General features: G+C 37.0%; 1 long non-coding RNA gene across 9 annotated transcripts in view; it reads left to right on the top strand.

The window, feature by feature from the left end:
- The window catches only part of LOC136103793 (uncharacterized), a 63,989-nt gene extending 51,466 nt beyond the window's left edge, over positions 1 to 12,523 (top strand). For 7 of the 9 annotated variants that reach the window (XR_011739760.1, XR_011739759.1, XR_011739755.1 and 4 more), the window contains 2 exons: positions 11,052 to 11,293; positions 11,951 to 12,523. This is a non-coding gene — a long non-coding RNA (uncharacterized lncRNA). Of the gene's footprint in view, positions 1 to 2,904; positions 3,073 to 11,051; positions 11,294 to 11,950 lie in introns of all 9 variants that reach the window. The other 2 variants (XR_011739756.1, XR_010651667.2) reach the window with 2 other exon arrangements.
- The last annotated feature ends 881 nt before the right edge of the window (positions 12,524 to 13,404 follow it).

The following is a 13,404-nucleotide window of genomic DNA, read 5'->3' as shown; positions in this document are numbered from 1 at the left end:
TCTTTTGTTTTTTGGGGGTTTTTGGGGGTTGTTTTGTTGTTGGTTGTTGTTGTTTGCTTTTTTGACTACACATTTTCCACTTCTTTTGATTTTATGAGACTATGAAGGACAAATGTTTTCCACAGCATAAGGACAGCTGATGTCTGGACACAAGCAAGTTAATATTTGATGTAGCATAAATAAGAGTGTCCAAGTGGGAAGTAATTTAAAGATTTAGATCTGAATAAGAACTCGAACCCAATCTGAACTGTAGGCAGAAGTCCAAACTGAAGTTTGAACCTATTGTCAAAATCAGTACCTGTTATCTAAAGACTCATTAATCTAATTGAACAGCTGCAGATCAAAATGGAAGAGCAAGTAAAACAAAATTAAGTAATAGGAACAAACCAAAGAACAGATTCCTAAAGGGGGAAGGAAAACTGCGACATCTGTCAACAGCCTATATCTTGGATTTCTGTTAATAGTTTTATATTCAGTTATACGTTATTCAATTGTAGTTACTACGAAGCATGAATGTCTACATAGTTTGCATGAACCACAGGTACAGAACTAAAGAATCTTAGGCTATTGCATACTGGTCATCTGAAAGGTACATTGCATTAAATTTAACACATTTCTACGGTATTCTTGTGCTCGGATTGCCCTTTTCAGAGCTGCACAAAGAAAGCACTGGATTTTTTAGCAGAAATTCCACTGAGTGTCAAGGGAAGGGATTTTTCAAAATCCCTTGGTCCTGATGAAATCCCCTGCATGGAGTTTAAGGATAACGTGTTTTAAAAGTCTGGAAGGTAATTTTCTAAAAAGTAGTAAAGAACTTTCACTATTCCTTTCTCCCTTCCTTTTTCCTAATGGGCTCTTAGGTACAGCTAGCCTGAAGCAGAGTGTCTTGCACGTGTGTAAGAACACATGCGCACACACACACAAACTCCTGGCTGCCTATATTGGTGTTGAATTGTTCCAGTGGCACCATGCCCTGTTTGAAATTGTCTGCCCCATAGCTCCTCAAGAAAAATGCTACCATGGGTTTGATTGAGGCTGTTATGACATTGCTCATGTCCTCTTTCTAGAAGGCAGCTCTGCTGTTTTCTTTCACATTAAGCTAGGTTGCCTGGCAGGCACATATGTAAGCTCTCCCCCAAAAGAGTCAGACATGACCTTCCTCTCTACTGTATTCTCAATGTTGCAATAAGTTGCAAACTTGGAAAAAAAAAAAAACCCAAACCAAAAAAACCCAACACACCCCAAACAAACCAACCCCATATCCAGCAAGTGCTATTAGATGACATTTATAATGTGCAGGTAATCCAGTATAAGCATAAACAGTTGAATGAGATTCTGATCCTAACCTTCAGGTACTCAAAATAAGTGATTGAGAGTAACCATTGGAAAGAAAGCCTGAGGAGATGGAGAAAGTGTTAAAAGTATTATAGGAATGGAGTGGTGCTACCCTTATTTTTAATATTCAGGAGGAGTTTGTCATCACTACATTAACCCACTCCCTTTTTGCACTGAATAATTCCCAGTGTTTCTGTATCACCACAACTCAGATACATATTTTGAAGACTTGAATTTCTGATCCTGCAAGTGTGGGTAGCAAGAAAGAAGGGGAGAGCAAGAAACACCAATAAGCTTCCCCTCCCCTTTGACCTCACCTTACTGAGCGATATTTCTCTTTTTCTCAAATACTTGAATTCGCTGCCTCTGCAACAGCAGGAGGAGAAGACTGAAAGGAGATGACCAATGCATCATAAGCTAACTTTTTATTTTAGAATTTAAAAACATATTTAATATTCATATATATTTTCTCAAATCGCAGGAGTGAAATTGCAGTTCCAGAGGAAAAAAAAAAAAAAAAATTGACTAGGATTTGTCATTCTTTTATCGCCTCATTAAATTGATTTTACGTCTCAGAGAAGAATCTAGATCTTCAAAGCCATTTGCCTTCCATTTCCCTCCAGGTTTTGCCCTAGGAAAGGGTATTTGTTACATAACAGCAACAGAGAGTTTTTGAGCTGCTCTTCATTTGCCTTCCACACTTCACTGTGTCTTACATTATATTAGCAGTGCTGTGAACAGCATATGACAATACCAGAGCTCTTATGCAAGACACTCAGACTGGACTCTCACACGCCTATTAAGCATGATCCACATTTCACAACAAGAAAAATAAGTTCCGGAGACATGAACAGACTGGTTATATCCTTTCTTCAGTCATGTTATATTCTTCCTTCCATCTTATTTACAAATTCATTTCTTCCCCAGTCTCATATTCTGTCTCCCACAGCCTTAAGGGACAGTGTTTGGAACCTTAAACCAGTTTCAATCAATGGAATGAGGTCAGCCATCAGATCCATGGGATTGGCAAGATTAGAACATATTTATCCCAAATCCAAGAGCAGTGCCCTATTCAGACAGCTATGCTTCCTGCTAGTTATCAGGTTGAATTGAAAACAAAAGCTATATTAAAAGACAGCAGGATCGTTATTTCTCCCTTCTGCCCCCCTCCTCAAGTGCCTGAGGTCATTTTCCACAACAAAAATGAAAGCCCTTCTTGGAAGTGTTTTTGTGCTTAACAGCAGTGGTTAATTTCTTGCAACTAATTAGTTATTCAAGTGAAAGTATAATGATCCTCCAACATGATTGAAAGTGCTTCAGCTGAGTTTCCTGCTAACAGTATACTTCTAGAAAAGACGCAATAAATCAGCAGGGTTATTGAGATCTTTAAACAAAGCAAGTCTACAACAGGCACCCATTAAAAATATAGCCATGTAATATTTATGTACCTAGCTGACTTGTGCTTTTAACCTAGCACTTTCAGATATAGCTTTTTAGCACCTGGGTCATATTCCCCAAGAATGAAATTCACCCTATCTCCTAAAAGCCAGCATAATGTCTCTCCATTAGGTGTTCAGAGTATAGAGTTACCAGAGAACTTAAAAGATGGAGCCTTCCCATCAAATGGAATGTCATCCAGATTTTCTGAAGAAAAATACCAGCAGAACACCGTTAAGCAGCACAGAAATTTGAATCTGTGAGCCTCAAACTCCTTTATTACCCTTAGCAGGAAAACTGGTAGGTACCTAAACAATAAAGGTTTTATAAATCTGATTTGATGCAGAAACCAAAGTTCTCAGAATAGCCAATATCACCTACGGTGGTTCAGATGATGATTTGTTTTTAGAGAGTGGTTACTGAGATGGTAATAGTGGATCCCTAGATATTTTTAGAGAAGGTGCTAACTGCATAAAATGCCATCCACCTACTCCAAAAAATATTAATTCACCACAGGTTCAGTGTTTAAATGTATTAGATACTTAAGAAAAACAAGACCCAGTTGTGTAAAAACACACTTTATGTTTGAGCCTTCTGGATGTTACAGATCTACAAATCTGATCCCCTTAAATCTCCAGAAGAAAGAGACATTTCCCTGTCTTCTATCACATTAAACTATGTCTACATGAGTGTTCACATGTATTTTTGAAACACACATAAGCACATGTTAAGCAAAAGGAATGGTTTAACAGTCTCCACTTCCTTTGCCTATACATACTTTCCCTCAGCCCATTCACTCATTTACTTCATTGCCAGTCTCCCAGTCAGTCTCCCCACTGTTTTAAGAGGCAGGATTTGGATTCACAACCCAGTTTCAGTCAAGGTTTCACACACTGCTCCGTTTCCTGGCCTACCTTCTTTACTGCATCGGGTGGCTGCAAAAAGAGAAACCTGGCTGCTGTGGGGCTGGAAAAGGGAAACTTCAGGAAGGGATATGGGAGCTGCAGTTTCCCAGGACTCTGGGAGGGGTGAGGAAGCAAGAGGGTTAGAAGAAATTAGCAGGAGAAGGGGACTGAAGGACAGAGAAAAGAACACCAAACATCATTCCCCCTTGCCAATAAAATCATCTTTGCTCTCACCACAGGTTTTTGGGCCAATGACCACTTTCAACTCACACTTTGTTGGAAAAATAAATGAAGAGTCCAGTTTAATTTTGTCAATAGAAAGTTTAAAGTGGTCACTGGAGCACAAAGTGCTTTTCAAAGGGCCACCGAGCTCAACAGGGACAGGGAGGAGGATGTTGAGAACGCCTCAAAAATACAAGCAGGGTGCACCATTTCTCATAAGGCTTTTATAACAGTTCCTGCAATCTTCTATCTATTTACTGTGGGCTATTTTCCTTTAGAAGAATATATATATTACAGGGCAGAAAATAAGTAGCTTGTGTGTGTTGGTCTTTACAAATACAAATAAACCCCATCAACAAAACCCAAACCAACAGAAAACAGTAAACAAACTGGCATTTGCTCCGTGACTACACAGGATTATGCTTCACATTTGTGCTGTAAATCATTGGATCCAGTACAAGTAATTTGTATTGCAATGGGTTTTGCTATGCTAAATATTTAAACTGCATGCCCAGTCCTTCAGAGTACAAGCTTATTCTGTGTTCAGAGCTTTGTAGGGTTGAGTCAATAGCATATTTGTTTTAAATGGTTGTTCCTAGATAACAGTAAAAAAAAATCCAAAACTTGTTTACGTCATTTAACATGCCTAAAATCTTAGCTCAAAACAAAAAAGAACAGAAAAAACAAACAAACAAACACACACCAGAAAAAATGCAGTTCTTTAGAATGATCTTTGCTGTTGAAAATAAGAAGTTACACCATCAAAAGGCAAAAAAGAATGTTTTGGCAGCTCTGGACCAAATACTTTTGTTTTTAAACTGGAGCAATGACTGGCATAAAAAGATTTCAAGGAATTTCCTCTTCTCCCTGAAGGTAGCTATGAGCCTTTCTACCATCCCACACTGCATACTGGAGTGATTGCATGATAGGCTTGTATTGAGAGACGTAAGCAGTAGCCTTCATTTATCAGAGCGTAGAGAACATGGGATGGAGTCAGAAAAAAGCAAATCAGACACTTCCACCAATGCCATGAAAACTTTGTTCCCATTTGAGCAGTACCTTCAGCTCTAACAGACAGATATTACGTCAACTTTTGAGCAAGTGCCCCCCTACTATCTTCTTAATTTATATTTATATCTTAAGAAAAAAATTTCACCCACATTTACACACAGAAATCCGCAGTATTCACATATTCTCAAGCTGCATTTGTAGTGTAACTTCTGTAATGTATGGTGATATTTTTAGGAAGAAAGATGAAACCTAATCATCTGTTTCAAATTACGCATGAAAAATACTGAAGATATTAGCAACAAGTAGATTTGCATGCACAAATTTCACAAAGGAAAAAACACAAGAATGCCAAAATGCAATTTCAACAAAGGAAATAATGCAAACAGGCAAGGATTTACCATCCTTACATTTTCAGAATCTCAGTTCTAACTGAATGCTGTCTACCTTTAGCTAGTATTCAGTAATGAATAATAAATACAGTATTTGAAAAAATATACTTTTTTTTTTTTTTTCATATCTGCTGGCTACCTGAAAAACTCCTGATACTTAATCTGGAAGTAGACTGAGAATTCAAAAAGGTGCCTCTTTTCCAGTGAAGATGTGATTTCCCCTCTAAGGGCCTGGGGCAGTGTGCCTCAAACGCTAATAGCTTGAGTTGTGTGCAATAGCCCTATGTTGTTTATATAGCACTTCACATGTTCAAAGGACTATGAGATATCAGCCATCACAACACTTTTATGAGGCTGTAAGTATTACCCACTAAACATTAGGGTTCAAATGACTTGCTCTTGATCAAAAGAAACTTTGTGCAGCAGGACCATAATTATTTGAATTTGGGAATTCTCACAGTCCATTCCCATGGTGACTCAGAAAGAGGAAGGTGATGGGATATTAAAGCCAGTTGCTCCTGCACTCTGCTCTGGCAGCGAGATACAGACATGTGGAGAATCCCTGAGCTAACTTGCACTCAAACAAAACCTTTTCTGGTAACTTCTGAAAAATAACAAAAAATCAAAAGCACCAACTAAACAATAGTTTTTAAAGCCCCAAACTTGCTTTTCTGAATATATGTATTTCATATTTCACTGTAAAGAACCTAAAAGACAACAGACAAACTGTACTGAAATACTCCAGAAATCCTAAGATGAGGATCCCCATTCATCTTGAAGCACTTGTTTTTGGTGGTTTTTTGTTTTCTTTGTTTGTGTTGGCTTTTTTTCCCTTTTAAAAAACAAGAGGATCAATAGGCAAGTTAAAAGTAATCAGCCCATTTTCTGCAGACAAAGAACTGCAATCTGTTGTTTAACACTTGACTACAATAGGACTCAATAACTTTAAGAAATCTAGAGTATTTTTACTCTCCATTAATAGTTTAATTCTATGAACATTGAATTGCTATGCTGACATAACTTTAGCATCAAAATATCTCTGTTCCCATAAAATAAATACAAAGACAAGGAGATGTTGAAAAACAACCAATGAAACCACGATCTCGGTACATATGACAAACAAGTAAATGCTTGATGTAAACACAATACATCCTGAAGATTCTTCTCCTTATAGCTGATAACACTTCATGTAAAAATACTAAAACAGATAAGAACATTCTTATCCTCTGCCTTTCCATCCAGTACCCACCGTATCATACAGTATTGTCTTTCCCACATCTTACATTTTAACTTGTACTCAGTCTTGGTTTCCACACATACCATATGTTTTCTGAGAGCAGCTTCACAGTTATTTGTCTTAGAATCTTGCTTGCAGGATCACACGGGAAAGATATGCTACTAAGACAAAAATGTAGACCTCTGCATACAGTCTAGATTCATCAAATAAGAAAAGGATGCCTGTTTAAGGGTATCACAGGAAGAAGGAGGGTAAGAAATTCCCTTCAAAGGCAGTAATGAGTATGTAGAATTACTAACAGAAGCTCTTCGGTTTTAGCTGAGTTGATAGTGTTGCTCTTAATATTTAACCCCTCGATCATACAGCTTCCATTTGACATTTTTTGGGTACAGGCCACACAGAACTCTATGCCAGACTGTGTTTGCAATTTCTACTGTTTTGACTTACATTACCTGAAATGATAAACTACTGAAATATTTGCTAAAATATTAAAGTTTGAGCATAATGTCAGTGGGTGACCATTACTTCATGGATATTAATGTAAAAAACAGTTACCATACTCCATCTACTGATCTAAAGAACAGATGTTTGCATCTGATTTATAGACACTGAAATATATACATATCTTCCATAAATAGTAACGTGCTCCAGTGTAAAAGAGTAGAGAATTGTCATCCAAAGGGCTGGGAAATTATAGGCAGTATTAGAATTTATTCCCCAATTTCTTGGCTTTAAATAAAAAGCAATGTTTATAGGTCCAGTACCACAATCCTGTACGTTGAAAAAGCTCTGACAATTTCAAACAAGGCTAACAAAATGAAGTAATAAACTGCAAAGTCAGGCTCAGTAGCTCAGATCTAAAGTCTATTTAGAACACATGAATGCACCTATGACTTGGTAAGTAAGAGTAACAATTTATATTGATGAAGTCTAAAGCAATAAGTAAAACAGTAAATATTGCCTCGGGTGTTTTTACACTAAATTTTGTTTTGGAAGTGTCCTTAATATCAAAAATTTAACAAAATATTAATCAGATAAAATTCTAATGTGCAAAGCACAGTTTTTAACTCTGCAATTATATTATTTCTGGTAGTGCAATCAAATATTTGATTGAACTAATATCATTGCTGCTCCTCACATGTGTTCTGTTCCCAAATTAACTTGGCTAATCAGGATCCCACCTCACTGCCTGTGTTGTCAATATGTAATGCTATCTGATGGCTTTAATTTCAAGAGCACAGTCAATTTTTGGACTAAAAAACTAAGTCAGCTAAGACTACAAACACATGAAGTAGCATACCTGGAGGTGTCCTGGTTTCTGGGCCAGCAGAACTCTGAGAGGACTGAATGAACTGTAGATTGATCTGTGATGGATGAAAGTCAAACAAGTTTGTTTGTTTGTTTGTTTGTTTGTTTTGGTTTTTTTGTTGTTTTTTGTTTGTTTGCCTTGTTTTTGTTTTTTGTTTTAAAATCAAAAGACAGGCTTGTGGTTATTATTTCAACCTCAAAAAGCGCTTTCTGGTGTGCCAGAAAGCTTGCTTATTTCATAAACAAGAACAACAATGATTCTGCATAACTTTAGATTTCTTCATATAATAATGTACAAAAAAGCAGCCTTGTAGAATGCAGAATTTAAACAAGTCGATTGCAGTTCTCCCTCCTGTCTCAGGCTTGCATGCCATACCGCTTCAAGATATTATGCAGCTGCTACTTTGTCCAGAGATGGCTGTATTCCAGTAAATCATTAACTACTCCTTAAAACATCTTTTTATTCCAGCAGAGGTTTACAGAGACGTTTCCATAGGTTGAAGGCAACATGGAAATATTTGATTGTCTAGTTGGATTTCTTGAAAAATATTTGCCTTAGAATTACTGCATTAGTAATTAAAAGCTGATTCTACACTCCAACACACTATAGAAACAACTGCAGTTAGCATTTCTGGAATACAGTGAAAGTCTTAGATTGTAATGAGGGTAATTGGATTCTGTTCTTGCAGTTTTTAAGTCCACAGAAGAAATGAACACTTTTCATTTTGTCAGAAATAGGACTTCCTCTTGATAGCTGCACGGAGTTTTTACTTTCAGTATATAACTCAAAGTCACCCAAGAATAAATTGAATCTCTAATAACTACAGTCAGCTGGATTTAATTCCCCTTGAAAGCACAGCAGTGTCAATACTTACTGAGATTTAGTATTACTGCTAATTTATTGTAGGTAAAGTGTCAATGCAACATGAAAATTTGTCATTTGAGAAAGGTTTAATAAAAGAGATGAACACACAACACAAAAACCAGAAAAGGTGATAAGAACTGATAACTGATCATTCTACTTCACTTTTTCCAGATGAATATCCAGGTGCCAGCTGGTGTAAACGCAGATGCCACTGACGTCAGCGGAGCTGTGTCAGTTTACGCTAGCTGAGAATCTGATCCCAAGTGTGTTAGTTCCATTTTTAGACACTTCCACTGGAATTCACTTTTGCAACACAATTAAAAATACATCCACGCATTACATTTCTTCCTGTCCCCAAGTGTATAACTGGAAGCCTGTTGACAGACTGTGGGAGAGGGCAACTGGGAGGTGGATGTAGCCAACAACTGTATCCATGAGATAACTTTGCAGTATGAGTATTGTTCTGCTGTCTTCCTTTTATACAAATGGATATTTGCCTTCAAAAGGTATTAACTCCAGTAACAATTCAATGCCAGCTAAAGAAGATGCTGTAAACAATGCAGAGTATCCACCATATAAATAAGTTAACATGCTATTTTAATCAGTGTACAATCTGAATAGAATGTTTGAATGCATCATTAAGGAAGTTATCTAAAATCATCAGAAACTCCCCAAACCTGAGATTGTTTTTATTTACCTAAATATTTTTTCCTAAGTGATCTCACCACTGTGCAAGCAGTGACATTGTTTAAAGTACTAAAACAGCTATTTGAAGTAGTCTGCAAGCCAGACCTGACATCTATTATTTATATTTCATCAAGTATTGGGGGGAGGGAGAAGGAAGAAAAGGAAGAGGTGGGGCACCAAGCAGGGCAGAGCAGCACTTCGCCGCTCCAGCCACTATTTCTACGTAAGGAGAGGGAGCTTTTGTTATTGTTTTACATAAAGCAGCTGCTAAACATGAGTGTACTGTATAATAGTTGCCAGTATTAACCAGTAAAATGAAGTTGAACATTAGTCTTTTGATTCAAGAAAGCAAGGCCAAAATGGAAAGGCTGACTATTTAGAACCAAACATGCAGTTCACATAGCACTGAAGTAATTGTGCAGTGCAACACGCATATCTTCAATTTAGGTCAGGCCATCAAGAGAAGGAAAAGGACTGAAGACTGAGGATGAGATGCTCTACTTCACACAGTTGCCCTCTGGAAGGACTGGCAAAGGCAGTCACTTAAATTAAGTACAGGTCATCAGACAAGATATCTAATCTATTCCTAAGACAGGCAACTCCAGCAGTCCAAATCCCTATGGCCTTTACAGCAACACAACGAACTACTTCCTCACGTATCTCTGTCAATTCATGTTAGCTTCCAATTTTTTTAAAGCGATATTTCATGTACACCATGACCCTATTGCTCATAGCAAGGAAAGTGCTTTGGTTTATTTATGACCTACTAACCTTATATAAAAAAAACCATACATCAAATCTGAATGTTCACATAAGCCTGCAGATCTGAAATAAAACTTAAAATAAAGCTGGCATTTATAACAGCTAGCTAAGACTGGTAAGGGATTTTTTCTTTTTTGTTTTTTTAATTAAAACCAGATGAGAGAAGATGAAAGCATTTTTACCCTGCATAACCTGCACACATCAGGGTTCAGAGCTGGAGTTCAGGAATACTGTTTTGTGGTTTTGTACTTACAAGTTTCAGCCTGTTTCGACAGAGGTTGAGTAACCAAGGAACTGAGGTTTTTCTGTTATGGGGGCCAGGGAGGGAAAAACCTGTGGAAGTAATTCCTTCTAAGATGCAATCCACCCAGTCACAAGCTCTCCATAGCTCCTCTCCTTCCCTGCAGCCCATCCTAACTACCAGGTATCAGCCAGGCAAGACCCCATATGGAAACATGAGGTGCTAGATGGAAGCACAGAACAAGGGCATAGGAGTAAGTACTGAAAGAAATGAGTGTATGGCAAGACAGCTTTTAATAGGATGGGTGTCAAACATGAGTGACCCTGTTGAACAGGTGCACAAAATATTCCTGAGTTGGAGACCCTTATTCTCTCATCACTCCTGCAGGTATGAGGAATTCCTTTTGTAACACCACAAAATTAAACTGTCAAAAAGTAAGTACAAATAAATGGAGAAAAAAAAAAAAAAAAAAAAGAAATAATAAACTTTGGAGCTTAAGACAAAACATCTCATGCTGCTCTATCGGAAAAAAAAAGTTGACTGCCACATTTGATTAGAATTCAGATATATTCATAACCACAGTGGTTTTCCTATACAAAACACATCTAATCTACCATACAGAAGAAAATTAGTTGATTCCTTTCTTGTCTAGTTCCCCAACAGGCTATATTAATGACACTCCAGCCTTTAGATATACTGTGATTTTTTAAAATAATCAGAACTGGATGAAAAAGAGTACAAGGCATCTTTCACCAAATGACAAGATAAACAACAATGCATAGAAGACAGTCATTTCTATACACCAAGCTAAGAGTGGACCTAGCAAAAAAGAACTCAGACCAGCTGAGCTGCAAGATGACCCTCTGCAGAACTCTGCCCACAAATGCAAATAAGGTAAATTTCCTAGTTTACCATGTTTTGCCTTCTGATCCAGCCTCTAAAACTCTTCCCCTAATACAATAATCGCAATCCCACAGATGTGTATATTTTTTAAAAAATATTTATTTTAAGAATAAGGACAATTAAGTTGAATGGCTCAGAAGACTGGAAATTGTGCTAATATGGACATTTTTAAGAATAAGCACTTTATTGTGTCATGATGAAGGTCTGGATATGGACAGCATGTTGTCACCTAAAAAAATAGATGAATAGAAATTTAAGTAATCAATCCTTGATGTACAGTTGTCTTTTTTCCTCCTGAAAGCTACTATAACAGGCTCTGCATGTATGACAATCGGTAAGGAAGAAAGGCCCTCTTTCTCTATAAGATGTTAATGGAGAAATTTAGTCTTCTTAAAAGAAAATATAGTTTTCACCAATCCTAAGCAAGTTTAAATCCAATTGAACCATGTCAGTCAATTGGACAATCTATGATTGACAACAGTAATTCATAAAACTTTTAGCCAGCTCTGCTGATACATGGGATCTTGTGTTTTGGTTTGCTGTGAAGTTCGGTTTTGTGAAATAACAGACAGAATTAATCCATTTGTGCCTGGACCTCTAACTTCTGTTCCTAAAGCCTGAATGAGTGAAATATCTTCTTTTTCATAGAAAGAAGTTTGGAAAACTGCCAACTCCTTGCACGAAGACAGAAATAGGATGGGCAGAGAAGGGTATTTGTGTTGGTAAGAGAAAAGTGACTGAAGCTGCATCGTTTGCATGACTGAAATTGTTGCGTCAGTGTTGATTTCCCCCCCTCCTTTCAGACATTTTCAGATGCTGTCAAGTCAATGGAGTTCTGTTGTAGTGGTTGCTTCAGTGAACATTCAACGCTGTCGGTGAGTTTGGAATTAAAGTGAAAACCATCGACCGTTGATTGTACCCTCCAGCTAACCATCCTCCTCCTTACTTCATGCTTTCAGGCCTTAACATCGAAGATAGCAACCTAACCACCACATGATATTTCTCCCCCACCCTGCAAAGCTTTACAAAAAAAAAGGTCACAATCAACATTCATTGCTGTCGGTGGGTTTAACTATGTGGACAAGCTCACTGAACAATGAATGCAACTGTGGCCCCACATTTTACAGTTGCCATCGAGAGGAACATCAGCTCTGAAAGCAGTAATGAGAAGCAAACACTTCTTATAGGCTACATTTTTCTTGTAAAAAAAATATATATATATACATATATATAGTTTGGGGTATTCACTTTTTGCTTGTTTGTTTTTAAATGTTTAATTTAGCTGTAAAAAAAAAAAAAAACCAAAAAAAAACACTGCCTTTTTCTTGAATATTGTCTTCCCAGGATTCAGCATCATTGAAGCCATAAAAATTCTTATTCTTTCTTTATGTTGAAATAAGCAATAATATGGGGAACTTTGTGTGTATCCACTCCTAAGGACTCTGAGCATAAGAGGAAAAAAATATTTAAATCTCATTTTAACTAAGCGTTGTGGAATATTTCAAAAATATCCTCTGTGCTTGTCATGACAAATACATATAGGAGACAGAGTTGAAAGATATAGATAAATTGTTATATTAAATAAAAGGTTAAATCATTTTACATTATTTATTTTAAACACCTAAATAAATACTATTAGACAGTAAATACTATTACATTTGTCTTTTTTAGGGATCTGAAAGATGGCAGAGAAATGTATAGCCAGTAATAGTAACAGAACCGTAGTTAAACTGTAAAATTGCTGTAAACTTTGGGTACCTGTGTCACATTCTCAGTATTGCTGATGGTAAAAAGAAAATAAAAGCATAAAAAAGCTCACAACTTTGTTCTTATTTCCTTACAATCCTTTGCTAATTGAGTCAGACACACAGATGGAGCAGTCTACATTTCTCACATCACACAGTCATCCAAGGTAAGTTCAGCCTTTAGACTTAGTGCAACTAAGTATTCTGGAGTAGGAGTTACTTCCAAAAGTTAGGTAATCACACAGCATTCATATTGTTCCTCCTCACAATGGGGTGTCCATTAAGAATGGTTTAGTTTGATTATTTGCAAAGTTTCCGCAGTACATCAGTTACACAACAGTCACCTTGCATACTGTA

This window comes from Patagioenas fasciata, chromosome 6 (assembly GCF_037038585.1).
Source record: "Patagioenas fasciata isolate bPatFas1 chromosome 6, bPatFas1.hap1, whole genome shotgun sequence".
Classification (NCBI taxonomy): Eukaryota; Metazoa; Chordata; class Aves; order Columbiformes; family Columbidae; genus Patagioenas; species Patagioenas fasciata.
The sequence above is the reverse complement of the archived record's forward strand: the minus strand, read 5'-3'. Positions and strand labels throughout refer to the sequence as shown.